A 15,153-nucleotide genomic window follows, 5' to 3' on the forward strand; every position below is an offset into this window, starting at 1 on the left:
CCCCCTTCCCTTTTCCTCTGAGAGGGTGGAGGCCTTCCTTGGGAATTGTCCTACCCAGGTACATCATACTACAATCCATAAACCCAAAGAAGCTAAACAAAAAGGAAGGCTCAAGTAAGTCTGCTTGAATCACTTAAAAGGGGGGATAAGATAGTCATAGAAGGTAGATGGAGGGAAGGAACTTGGTGAGAGAGGGAATGGGTAGGGAAATGAGGGGTGCTCAGTATCCTATTTTATTTTAAGTAAATTAATTATCCTCAGGGATAATTCCTAATATCTTATTTTAAGTAATAAGGTCTGCAATCCTCAGGGAACAATGCTCTCTTACAAGCATACTTCCAGTAATGTATGTACAAAGTATCTTGTTCTTTTTAAAAGCAAGCTATCATATTTGTGTATGGAACTTCTTGCAATGTAGTTGTTAAGGTCATGTGTAAGAGACATCAAAACCTTGCATCATTATCTGTCGCCCAAATAAAACGTCACTCAGGTGAGACATGAAGAGGATGGAAGGAGATGGTATAAAAAAAGGAGGAGGAGGAAAACGAGGAGGAGAGGAGGGAGAGAGAAAAAGGAAGAGGAGGAGGAAAAGGAGGAGAAAACCATCACATAAATGAAAAACCCCAAAGGGTATGAGACAGAAATGATAGACATGAAAGTGTCTAAACTTAAATAAAAATAAACAAAAGAAAAAAGAAAAGAAAGGAAAAAATTTTTAAAAAAAGGAAAAAATTAAAAAAGAAAGAAAAAAGGAGAAAAAAAACAATTTCCAAAAGGAAAAAACAAAAAACAAAAAACCAGAAATGGCTTCTAAGAGATGTGAAAAGGTTGTCTTGTTTTGTAGAAATTGTAGAAATACAATGTGGATCCACAGCACAGGTGACTAACATCTATAAAAACAAACTTTATTGGTAAATTAGTAAGAAGAACTTTCATTCATGAATCTCAGGGGAAAGACTTGAGCCTACAGAATACAAACAAACCCTATGTGCACTAATAAGTTATTGAATTTTTTTAGATTCTTATTTTATCATGTAAGTTATATGGTAAAGGTGAATTTTTCCAAGTAAAATTTGAACATAGAGGAAACACCCTAAATCTAAAGAGAGAAAAGACCAAGTGTAAGGAAAAATAAGTCAAGTCAATTTTCTTCAAAGCAACATTCAGAGCCCATCGCCTTGAAAAGAAGACTATCTAAGGAAAGAGCACAGAACGCAAGGGAGCCAGGCCAGCCTGGGCTGCTCATCAGATGTGAAGAACCAGTGTAAAACAGTAGAAGTCAAAGACGATTCGCTGCATATGAAGGAATAAATCTGGGGAAACTTTCTCTGAAGGACTGCTGATGAACGTGGACGTACATCTTACTCCAAGACTAAGAATGTAAAAACTGTGAAGGCCATCGTGTGCTGAATTTTAGGGCATGGAAATGGCACAAGTCCCAAACTCAGAAGGAAATAATAAAAAAGGTGGCTGCACTTACATTTAGATCACTGGCTGGCTCGACAAGAGTTGTTGATATGGATGGTGCCATTCAAGACTGACATCTAAGTGGTAGACTAAGCATCTGCAACAATATACAGTTAAACACCAAAACATTTAACTTTTACATGAAACACTACATGCATAAAACACAGTGAAGAGAGTGCATATCAGTTCTTATCACTTGTTACTGATGGTTGTCGCTTAAATAAGAGCACCTGGCTGTTATAGAGAGATCTGAGGGTACCCACGAGAAAGCAAATCTATACTGCGAAACACACTTTTCTGAATACACAGTGTATAAATTTATATGCAATATGTGGCGGAGGATGTGCAGATGCCTCTGCTATATAGTAAAATATCGAGACCAACATTTATGGAGACAAAAAGGACTGGTGATTAGAGTTGGGGCTATTTTTGTTTGTTTGCTTGAAAATATGTTTAAAGGATCATTAAACAGCACTTTAAAAGTTGGCACTGATCCACATGAGGGTTACATGGGAAGATTCAAATTTCAGGAAAGAGAAGCAAGATCAATGCTTTACACACACAAACCCTAACTCCATCTATGCAGGGTAAAGGAAATAGCAACAGTACGGCAGAAGCCATGGGAGACGAAGGATTGCGATGAGAGATAAAATAATAGTGTGAAGTGGATGTAAACAGTAATAGTGTGTGTAAAGCTAAGGTAAAACCCACAGCGAAGGCATGACAGCAGTGAACGTCTGTGATCCAATGCACGGGGAGAGAGGTTACAGAGCAGTGTTCGCAGGAGACAGAGTGACAAGCTGAAAGGGGAGACCAAAGCCAGGAGAATCCTTTTCACGTCTCCTTTTCATTACACGCAGTCTAAATCTGGGTATAATCACATTCAGCGCCTCAAAAGTAGAAATTGCGTGTTCTCTTCGAGACCTAATTTACATCATTTTTATGAATGTAAATTTGAAGGGAAAAAAACCATCATTGTTACAGTTTCAACATGAAGGGTGACTCAAAAAGCCTTATGTACTCTAGGCTTAGTCACTACCTCGCGGTACTATTTGGGAGGATCCTAGGTACTGGTTAGGAGGAAGTAAGTCACTCAGACCACATTGATTGCACTTTATCCCAGGCCCTCTTTGCTTCTCCCTTTAAGGATTAGAACTTCGGAAACTGCAAGTCAGCTCTGTCCTCCTTTAAGTTGCCTCGCTCAGGTATATCACGGGGACCCAAAGTGAACACCATCCATACATTACGTCAGAAAGATGGGACGCAGAAATAAGGAACTGAGTGCAACGTTCTCCAATCATCATCACACAAACCTAAAGACAATAGAAAGTCAAAACAGCTGGAGGACTTTTCACTTGAAAATTATGTACAGAAGCCATTTAGAAATTCTAACTTCTCCAAGTTGTGATAAGCGAAAACACTTGGGAAATGTGTGGTGGTTTGTGGTCATTTTAGCTGAGTTAACAGGTTAAGCGCGGTTGAAAGGTTTAGCAACCCAATTACTACATCAAGAGGAGGAAAATAGAAGAAAGGAAATCATTTAGAAGATGTGATACAGGGGTTAGAAAGGAAAGGTGTCTTGGTTAGCCTCTCTTTTTGCTGTGAAATAACCCTGACCCAAAGCAGCCTGGGTGTGGAAAAAAGGGTATTTCACCTAACCAACTTCCAGGTTATTCGCGGTTGCTGAGGGAATACAGGGCAGGAACCAAGAGTCAGGAACTGGTACAGAGGCCATGGAGAAATGATGCTTACTGCCTTTGTACTCTGTGCTTTGCTCAGCTTGCCTTTTTAAACAACACAAAGGGAAGAAATAAGGAATTGTGTGTTTTCTGCCAGCCCAGAGCTCTCACTGCCTTCAGTGAGCTGGTCCCTTCCACATTAATCACTAAAGGAGAAAGTACACCACATGACAGTCTTACCCATAGGCCAATCTGACAGAGGCAACTCCTGAATTTAGATTCCCTCTTCTCAGGTAACTTTAGTTTGTGTCAAGTCAAGAAAAACTATTCTGCACAGAACCTTACTACAACAAATAATGTAATTCCCTGGTGGGGATGCTGTTCAGTGGAATAGTACTAATCTAACTTCTGCAAAATCCTGGACTTTGAAGAGCTGCTTTTTGAAAATAGAAACATAATAGTAGGCATGGTGGTGCCTGCTTTTAATCCCAGCCCTTGGGAGATAGAGACAGGTGGATCAGTGAGTTTGATGTGAGCCTGGTCTACAAAATGAGTTCCAAGATGACCAGGGCTACACAGAGAAACTCTATTTCAAACAAAACAAAACAAAATGGAAAACAAAAGAATATAGAAACATATCACAAAAATAATTGATAGACCAATCAATCAAGAAAAACTATATCAATATAAAATATAGACACAAAAAGAAACAAATTATACTAATTTACACCTAAGGGCTGCTTTAGTCAATAGTACAATTTCCTTTTCATTAAAATATTTTTCTCCCTTAAGAGAGAGGAGGAAGTAGAGATTTTGGGATCACTTATGCATACTACCATATCATCTGCAAATAGTGATACCTTTATTTCTTCTTTGTCAGTTTGTGTCCCTTGATCTCTTTTTGTTGTCTTATTGTTCTAGCTAGCACTTCAAGTACTATATTGAGTAGATATGGGGAGAGTGGGCATCCTTGTTTTGTCCCTAATTTTAGTGGATTGCTTCAAGTATCTCTCCATTTAATTTGATATTGGCTGTTAGTTTGCAGTAAATTGCTTTTAATATGTTTAGGTATGGGCCTTGAATTTCTGATCTCTCCAATGCTTTTAACATGAAGGGGTGTTGTGTTTTGTCAAATGCCTTTTCTGCATCTAAGGAGATGATCATGTACATTTTTTTCTTTGAGTTTGTTTACATGGTGGATAACATTAGTGGATTTTCGTATATTGAACCAACCTTGCATCTCTGGGATGACGCCTACTTGATCATGGTGAATGATGTTTTTGATGTGTTCTTGGATTTGGTTTACAAGAATTTTATTAAGTACTTTTGCATCGATATTCATAACCAAGATTGATCTGAAGTTCTCTTTTTTTGGTAGGGTCCTTGTGTGGTTTAGGTATCAGAGTAATTATAGCTTCATGAAAGGAATTAGGTAGTGTTCCTTTTGTTTCTATTTTATGGAACAGTTTGAGAAATACTGGTATCAGGTCTTCTTTGAAGGTCTGGTAGAATTCTGAACTAAATCCATCAGGTCCTTTTTTTTTTTTTTTTTTTTTTGGTTGGAAGGTTGTTAATGACTTTTATTTTCTAATCGGACATAGGTTTTTTGTTTTTGTTTTTTTTTTTTTTTACAAAATTTTCCTGCTCTTGATTTAACTTTGGTATGTGGTATCCTTCTAGAAAGCCATCCATTCCATCTGGATTTTCCAGTTTTGTTGAGTATGTTTTCATAGTAGGAAGTGATGAGTTTTTTGAGTTACCTCTGTTTATTTTGTTATGTCTCCCATTTCATTTCTGATTTTGTGAATTTGGATACTGCCTCTGGGCCATTTACTTAGTTTGGATAGTAGTTTATCTTCTTGATTTTCTCAAAGAACCAGCTTTCAGTTTTGCTGATTCTTTGTATTGTTCCTTTTGTTTCTATTTGGTTGAATTCAGCCCTGAGTTTAACTATTTCCAGCCACGTTCCACTCCTCTTTGGTGAGTTTGTTTCCTTTGGTTCCAGAGCTCCCAAGTGTGCTGTTAAGTTGCTAGTGTAAGATCTCTTCAGTTTCTTTACCAGGGCAATTAGTGCTATAAATTTTCCTATTGGCACTGCTTTCATTGTGTCTCATAAGTTCAAATGTGATATGTCAACATTTTCATTAAGTTCCAGGAAGTCTTTACTTTCTTTCTTTATTTTATCCCTGACCAAATTGTCATTGAGTAGAGAATTGTTCAGTTTCCACATGTATGTGGGCTTTCTGTTGCTTTTGCTGTCATTGAAGACCAGCCTTTAGCTATGGTGGTCAGATAAAGTACATGGGATTATTTCAATCTTCTGGTGTTGGCTGAGGGTTGTTTTATGACCAATTATATGACTGATTTTAGAGAAGGTACCATGAGGTGCTGAAAAGAAGGCATATTCTTTTGTTTTAGGGTGAAATGTTCTGTAGATATCTGTTAAATCCATTTTGTTCATAACATCAATTAGTTTCACTGTGTCTCTGTTTACTTTCTGTTTCAATGACCTGTCCATTGGTGAGATTGGGGTGTTGAAGTCTCCCACTATAATTGTGTGGGGTTCAATGTGTGTTTTGAGCTTTAGTAAAGTTTCTTTTATGAATGTGGGTGCCATTGCATTTGGGGCATAGATGTTCAGAATTAAGACTTTCTCTTGGTGGATTTTCCTTTTGATGAATATGAAGTGTCTTCCTCATCATGCTTGATAACTTTTGGTTGAAAGTCTATTTTATTGGCTGTTAGGATGGCGACTCCAGCTTGTTTCTTGGGACCATTTGCTTGGAAGACCTTTTCCCATCCTTTTATTCTGTCTATCTTTGTTATTGAAGAATGTTTCTTATATGCAGCAAAATACTAGCTCTTGTTGGCATATCCAGTCTGTTAGCCTATGTCTTTTTACAGGTGAGTTGAGTCCACTAATATTGAGAGATATCAAAGACATATGGTTCCTGTTATATTTGTTTTTGTAGGTGGCTTTATGTGCTTGTGGTTCTCCTCTTTTGGCTTTGCTGTGAGATGCTTAATATTGTATCTTTTCCTTCAGCAAAGTGGCCAGATATAAAATTAGTTCAAATAAATCAGTAGCCTTCCTTTATACAAATGATAAACAGTCTGAGAAAGAAATTAGGGAAATAACTCCCTTCACAATAGCCACAAATAATATAAAATATCTTGGGGTAACTCTAACCAAACAAGTGGAAGATCTTTATGACAATAACTTCAAGTCCCTCAAAAAAAGAAATCGAGGAAGAGATCAGAAAATGAAGAGATCTTCCATGCTCATGGATTGGCAGAATTAACATAGTAAAAACTGCCATCCTACCAAAGGCAATCTACAGATTCAATGTGAATCCCATCACAATTCCCAACACAATTCTTCAAAGACATGGAAAGAGCAATTATCAAATTGATCTGGAAAGGCAAAAAAACCAGTCCAGCAAAAAACAATTCTTAATAATAAAAGAACAGCTAGGGGAATCATCATCCCTGACCTCAAGCTCTCCTACAGAGCAATAGTGATTTTAAAAAAAACTGTATGGTATTGATACAGAGACAGACAGGTTGATCGATGGAATAGAATTGAAGATCCAAAATTAAAACCACATACTTATGCACACTTGATCTTTGACAAAGAATCCAAAAATATACAATGGGAAAAAGAAAGCATCTTCAATAAATGGTGCTGGTGTAACTGCCTGTCTATATGTAGAAAATAAAAATAGATCCATATTTGTCACCATTCACAAAGCTCAAGTCCAAGTGGATCAAGGACCTCAACATAAACCAGATACACTGAATCTAATAGAAGGGAATGTAGGAAAGAGCCTTGAACTCATTGGCACAGAGGGAAATTTCCTAAACAGAACTCCAATGGTTTATGCTCTAAGATCAAGAATTGATAAATGGGCCCTAATGAAACTGGAAAGTTTTTATAAGACAAAGGATATAGTAAGACAAATCGGCATCCTACAGATTGGGAAAAATCTTCACTAACCCCATATTAGAAGCCTAATATCCAAACTGTATAAAGAACTCAAGAAGGTAACCACCAAAAAACCAAACAACCCAATCAAAAACTTGGGTATAGAACTAAATCAAGAATTCACAATGGGGGAAACTCAAATGGCTGAGAAGCACCACAACAAATGTTCAAAGTCCTTAGTGATCAGAGAAATGCAGATCAAAACTACCTTGAGATTCTACCTTACACCAATCAGAATGGCTAAGATCAAAACCTCAGGTGACAATACATGCTGGTGAGGATGTGGAGAAAGAGGAACATTTCTCCATTGCTGGTGGGATTGCAAACTGGTACAACCACTCTGGAAATTAATTTGGAGGTTCCTCAGAAAATTGGAAATAGATCTGCCTAAAGATCCAGCAATATCCCTCTTGGAACTATACCCAAAAGGTTCCCTTCCATGCCACAGGGGCACATGTTCTGCTATGTTCATATTGGCCTTATTTGTGATAGCCAGAAGCTGGAAACAAACCAGATGTCCCACGACAGAAATATGGATACAGAAAATGTGGTTCATTTACACAGTGGAATACTACTCAGCTATTAAGAATGAGGACATCCTGAGTTTTGCAGGCAAATGGATGGAACTAGAAAATATCATCCTGAGTGTGGTAACTCAGAACCAAAAGGACATGCATGGTATGTACTCACTAATAAGTGGATATTAGCAAAAAAATGTCAACAAGCTGAAGGGCCCAAGTGAGAACACCTCAGTCCCACTTGGGATGGAAAAGAAAGCAACCACGAAGAAGAAAGGAGGGGGGATCTGGGAGGGAAAGGGACAGCGGTGTGGTGAGAGGGGAACATGATCTGGTATTAGGTGGAAGAAAATGACTAAAGCCCTGAGGGCCAGCAGAAAGAATGTAAACAGGCAATCTCAGGAAAAAGGAGGTTGGGAGGACCTTCCAGAATGTACCAGAGACCTGGAGGTAAGAGACTCTCAGGACTCAAGGGAGAGGGGGTGACTTAGATGAAATGCCCTACAGTGAGGAGTGGGAACTTGTTGATCTCACCTCCAGTAGAAAGACAGGGCATCAAGTGAGGAATGGGGTTTCTATCCCACATTCAAAACTCTGACCCATAATTCTTCCTGTCTGAAAGAAATGCAAGGATGGACATAGAGAAGAGCCTGAGGAAAAGAAGGTCCAGCAACAGGCCCAAAGAGGGATCCAGCTCAAGGGGAGGCCACAAGACCTGAAACCTCACAAAAAAGGACCTATCATGACTGCCCTCCGAAAGACCCAACAAGCAGCCAAAAGAGTCAGATGCAGATATGTACATCCAACCAATGAACAGAAGCTGCTGACTGTTCTAGTTGAATTAGGGAAAAGCTGGAGGAAGCTGGGGAGGAAGGTGACCCTATAGAAGAACCAGCAGGCTTAATTAACTTGGACTCCAGAGATCTCTCAGACCCTGGATCACCAACCAGACACCAAATGCCAGCTGAAATGAGGCCCCCAGCACATATACAGCAGAGGACTCCTGGGCCTGGGTTCAGTTAGAGAATGCACCTAACCCTCCAAAGACTGGAGGAACCAGGAAGTTTAGAGGTCTGGTGGGGTGAGTGGGCTGGGGACATGTCATAGAGACTGGGTAGAGGGGAGGGAGTATGGGATAAGGAACAGTCAGAGGGTGGACCAGGGGGGAATAAAATCTGGAGTGTAAAAGTAAAAAAAAAAAATAACAAAAAATAAATGAAGAGAGACAGGAGGGTAGCCCCATGACAAGACCACAAGTCTCAACTGACCTGGACCCCCGAGATCTGTCAGACACTGAGCCACCAACCAGGCAGCCAGTGCATATCTGATGATATGAGGCCACCAACACATATACAGCAGAGGACTGCCAGATCTGGCCTCAGTGAGAGAAGATACACCTAATCCTCAAGGCCCAGGTAGTGGTTTCCGCCTGGTAGAGTGAGGCTAGGGGGTCGGGGTGGGGACATCCTCTTGGAGACTATGGGTTGGGGAGTGGTCAGGAGACAGACCAGGAGGGGCTGAAGTGTGGACTGTTAAAAAGGATTAAAGAATAAAAAGATAAATTTGAGAGAGAGAGAGAGAGAGAGAGAGAGAGAGAGAGAGAGAGAGAGAGAGAGAGAGAGAAATTAAGCACTATAATATTAAAGGTACAGCACCTCCATTGGAAATGCCTGTCTCATTTGTAGGGGGTAAGAAGATGCTTTTAGTGGAAAATATAATTAAATAAGTCTGACATAGAAAAAAGATTTTAAGAAATGAGACAATCTTCAGTGATTTATATCCCTGCAAATGAATTACAAAGCCAATAAGATTTTCCCAAGAAAATTTTCACAAGCCCTCAAAAAGTAGTTTTTTCTTAAAATGTGTAAGCTACTAAAGGAGTAGTAGTTGTAATCTTATAAATAACTTCAATTTTATAAAGTATGGGGCATTGATAGCATAAGGACTCCACATAAAAGAAACATATCAACCAATCTTACTTATAATGTTATTTAGGAAAGAAACAAAAACCGTAGGATTATCTCCAGAATGTTGAGGTGGTGTTTGCATTTACATCAGTAACCATTATTCCTTTAAAAACCCCTCACAATTACCGAGGCCATACAAGAATATTTTCATCACAAGAACCTTTATTTCTTTAAATTTACTTTTTTAAATACATCCATCTCAGGGGAGGGGGTTGATTGAATCTAAAGACAAGATATTAAAGGCACTTCCATAAAAAGAAGACAAAGATAATGAGGCAATATTATAACTAATTTCTAATGCTATAATGGGGGCTATAAAGTCAAAGCTGAGAAAAGAAGAAATTGGATGTTGAAGTTAAGGAAGTTTGTGGTAGTTAATTCTGTGTGTCAATCTGACCTAGATGAATGCTTTAATAGCCTGTTAAAACATTTCTTGATGTATATTCAAGGATGTTTCTGAAAGAGATTGCCATTTGAATTTATGGACGGTGATCTTCCTAGCTGTGGGTTAGCATGACCCAATCCATCTAGGACCTAAAGAGAGAGTAAGACAAATGAAGCATTCCCTCTGTGTCAGTGTCTGGGCTGGAGCTCTGTCCTCTAGCCCTTAGACCTGAGCTTAACACAGTGACATTCTGGTTCTCAGGACATCAGTCTGGATTGGAACACACATCATCAGTTTTCTTGGCTCACAGACCCAGTCACCATCTGACTAGACACATACCACCAGTTTTCCTGGGGTTCCAGCTTTCTAAGAGCAGGTTCTGGGGCTTCTCAGTTGCCACATTCAAGAGTATTACTCTCTCAGAGTGAATGCTAAAAAAAAAAAAAAAAAAAAAAAAAAAAAAAAAGAGTGTGTGAGTGTACACTTGTCTGACTCATTCCATTTCTCTAATAAACCCCAACTGAGATACAGATAAAATAATCATTTAGAAAGAAAAAAAAGAAGGAAGGAAAGAAAGAAAGAAGAAAGGAGAATATCTAGATAACACAAATAAACCATTTGAAAAGTCTAAAAATAACTTATATATCAATAAATGGAAGATATGCAGAACTGAGTAAGATGAAATAAAAAATAAAATATCTCCTATTGGCAACAAAAAGCTGTAATAGCTATCAATAAGTTAATTGGGCATGTATAAAGTTTTTATTCACAAAGCCCCAGAAAATTATGAACAGGCACAGAAGGACAACCATGCTCTGAATAGAAAGATTCAAGAGCATAGAGTCAGGTACTCTAAATTATTGTATTAATTTAATTCAGTAACAACAAAACATGCTTATCTTAGAACCAGAAAAAAATGAATTCTAAATCCCATATAGAGGAATAAACCTGAAAGAAGTCCTAGAAAAAAATGAGCAAAAAGCTAAATCTAAAAGCCATAAAAAAGCAAACTGAAAATTTCTGCTGTTTAAAAGAAAAGAAAAATGCATATGCCAAAATTAAAGCCCGAAAGGCAGAAGACACTGAAACAAGCACTCACTGTAGGTACAACCAGAGTCAAAAAATGACCTAGAGTAAACTGTTGAGAAGCCTGTCAGGCTCTCTCATTCATTGCTGGAGGAGTATAAATTAAATCAACTTCTATATAACAATATAGTCACATAAATTTACATTAAAAATTCATTATACTCTGACCTAGAAATTCCATTTTAACACATTTCCAGGGCTCAGTTTGCTAGAATGAACTCAGCATAGTAGTGCTGGTTACCACAGCAGCCCACATTGAAATCACACACATACAAATTCCTTTGTTGTAGTGGTGTTTTAGAGATAACGAATGCTTAGAATTAGCCTAATATTTTTTAAACTAAACTACAGTCAAATATAGAATATTACTATATAACTTGAAAATTAAGCAAAAGTTAATATTCACTTATCAGTGAATACATACCATGTATGTCATTTTGGGTCTGGGTTACCTCACTCAGGTTGACATTTTCTACTTCCACCCATTTGCCTACAAAATTTGTGAAGTCATCGTTTTTAATAGCTGAGCCGCATTCCATTGCATAAATGTACCATGTTTTCTGTATACATTCTTCCATTGAGGGACATCTGGGTTGTTTCCAGCATCTAACTATTATAAATAAGACTGCTATGAATGTATTGAAACAAGTGTCCTTGCTATATGTTGGAGCATTTTTGGGTATATTCTGAGGAGTGGTATAGCTGGGTCCTCATGTAGTAGTACAATGTCCTATTTTCTGAAGAACTGCCCGGCTGATTTCTAGAGTGGTTGTACCAGTTTGCAATCCCACCAAAAATGGAGGAGTGTTCCTCTTTCTCCACATCCTTGCCAGCATCTGCTATCACCTGAGTTTTTGATCTTAGCCATTCTGATTGGTGTAAGGTGGATTTTCAGGGTTGATTTGATTTGTTGAATTGATGACTAAGTATGTTGAACATTTAAAGGACATACATGGTATGTATTCACCAATAAGCAGATATTAGCCCAAAAGTTCAAAGTACCCAAGATACAACTCACAGATCATATGAAATGTAGAAAGGTCAAAGTGTGAATGCTTCAATCCCACTTAGAAGGGGTTACAAAATAATCTCTGGAGGCAGAGGAGTGAGGGAGGGATCTGAGTGGGAGAGGGGAGAGGGAGGGGGAGGGAAAAGGAGGTCAGGATGAGGTATGGGAGGAAAGAGAAGTCCAGAGGGCCAGGAGAATTAACAGAAAAATGTAGCAGTGCAGGGTAGGGAACGGTGAGAACTACTAGAAAGTCCCAGACACCAGGGATGCAAGGTGCTCCCAGGACCCAATGGGGATGACTTTGGCTGAAATACTTAATTGTGGGGAGATAGAACCTGAAGAGACCACCTCCAATATAAAGACATGGCCCCCAGGAGAGGGATGGGACCACTCACCCATCTCAAAAATTTTAACCCAGAATTGTTTCTGTCTAAAGGAAACACAGGGACAAAAAATGGAGCAGAGGTTGAAGGAAAAACCATCCAGAGACTGCCCGATCTGGGAAATCCAGCCCATCCCCAGACACCAAACCCTGACACCATTGCTGATACCAAGAAGTGCTTGCACATAGGAGTCTTGCATGACTGTCCTCTGAGAGGCTCTCCCAGCACCTGACTCTAACTAAAATAGATGCAGATACTCACAGCCAACCATTGGACTGAGCCCAGGGACCGAAATGGAAGAATTAGGGGAAGGACTGAAAGAGCTGAAGGGGACTGCAACAGCATAGGAAGAAAGAACAACAATATTAACAAACTGGGCCCCTAATCCCCAGAGCTACCAAGGACTTTGCCACCAATCAAAGAGTATACAAGGGTGGGTCCATGGCTTTTGCTACAAATGTAACAGAGGACAGCCTCATCTGGCTGTCCCCATCTATGGGAGGGAAGGCACTTAGTTCTGTGGAGGCTTATTGCCCCAGCGAAGGGGGATGCTGGAGCCAGGAGTGGATGGGTAGGTGGGGGAGCACCCTCATAGAGGCAAAGGTGAGGGGGAAGGAGGGGTAGGGGTTGTGAAAGGGAGTCCAGGAAAGGGAACATTTGAAATGTAAACAAATAAAATAATTAATTAAAATAAAAAAAAATAATTAAGCAAAAGCTTGCTGTGAACAGATACATACAATTTCCAAAATGTATTATTAACTTAAAACAGCAGTTGGTTACCTTTGAGTCACAAAAGAATAAAGAATGAAGTATGTATTAGCCTTAATTGAATATGAATTTTAAAAATTCCTCAATGACAACTCAACACACAAATGAAGTGATGAGCTATAGAAGTGGAATGGAGCTTGGGACACATGTAGCAAGTTAAGTGTTATAGTATTTGATTTGAAAACCATGATAATTTTTATCTAGTTAAGCCTTAAGAAAAATGCATTTAAAAGTCATTAGATATAATGTAAATTATGTGTTCTGATCTCATGCACTCCCTTTGATCTCAAGGGGAAATTTGACATGCCACAGAACAATACTAGTACTGAAAGTGATTTCTTTTCATGAAAAGGTCAAACTAATTTTCACATGAAAGGTATAATCATGTTAGCAGGCATGATTCACATGGCTATTTCAGGTGCACAACCTTCTTTTTTAGTTAATTAATCATATACTCAACTGTCAAAAGGAATGACAGGCCTAAAGTTACCCATAGCCCTATTTGAAAGCTTTTTTTGTATTATACTTCAGACCAAGATGGGCTGACATCAAGCTTGAAGTCGATCCTTGTGACTCAGTGAACTTGTAATGAACTACAAATTCACCTCTGCTCTTCTCAAAGTTCAGCCCTTAAATGAGATCAGGTATTGCTCTGCTAAGGCCAACCTGATGACAAGCATAGTTCACAGTCTGCAGAACCACCAGCAAAAGTTCAAAGTAAGGGCCACTGAAGGCACATGGTCAGCCGGGGCATGTGCAATATGGGATACTATGAATGTGCTTTGGATTTGCCACCCTAACTAGCTTCTGAGAGAGAAACAGATGAGCAGTGATCCTGTTTGAAGTGAAAGTTCTGTTCCAAGACAATTCAAATTTCCCTGCTCTGCCCTCTTCCACCTACGTCACAAATAAGCTTTGGTTTCTCCTAGACTTTTGAAGTACAAATATCGGTTATGATATGAGATATTTGAAACTCTATTGATTATGTTTATAACAGAACCAGTAATGTTAGTAAAATTAACAACCTTCTTCATGCTGGGATTCCAGTAGCCTCCTGGCAGCAGTTGTCAGGTTTCTTGGCTAGCCTTGACTATCTGCAATATGTGAGGACTTGTTATGCACACAATAATATGTACTACAGGGAACTATTGAAAGGTTAGGGAGAAATATGTATGCCGAGTTCTTGGCATGAATTTGAATCATTAACTTATTTTCTCACTACTGAACAGACTTGATTTACTTGGCCACAATTAAAATCAACCAAATTTCCATGAATTTTCATATTAGTAAATCATTATCTAAGAATTGGGAGAATCCAGGCCATAATCTATTAAGCAATTCCTATACTGTCTGAAGGCTTACACTGCCTTAACCATGATCCTAAGAAGTTATAGTACTGGAAATTTACCTAATGAATTGTCCCATTGCAAACACTGCCAATACTACAAATGACGAAGTAGCATGAAATTTGAATATAGACTATTTACTTTCAAAGAGATAGTTGATTCTGTAAGAAATAGCAAAAATCATCCTCATTTCTGATGGTTCATCAAAAAGTAAACCTGAAAAGCAAAAAAAAAATATTTAATATTCAGTTTTGTAAAGAAGACCTGGTGTTCATTCATCCATTTGACACTCATCAAACATGTAACATATTCATCATCCCTATAGACCATGAGTGATTCTAATTGCTTAGAATGCAGTGTTGTCGAGGATAAGCTCTCAACTACCGATGACTTCTTTTTGCCTAATCAAAAAGTCAATCTTCCAAGTGGATTTTCCTCAGGATCTGGATTCTCTAACATTGCAGTGGGTCGGCCATAGTAGGTTAACATACAAGCTTTCAAGAGTTAAGAAACAGGGGTTGGGGATTTAGCTCACTGGTAGAGCGCTTGCCTAGCAAGCG

This window comes from Rattus rattus, chromosome 1 (assembly GCF_011064425.1).
Source record: "Rattus rattus isolate New Zealand chromosome 1, Rrattus_CSIRO_v1, whole genome shotgun sequence".
Lineage (NCBI taxonomy): Eukaryota > Metazoa > Chordata > Mammalia > Rodentia > Muridae > Rattus > Rattus rattus.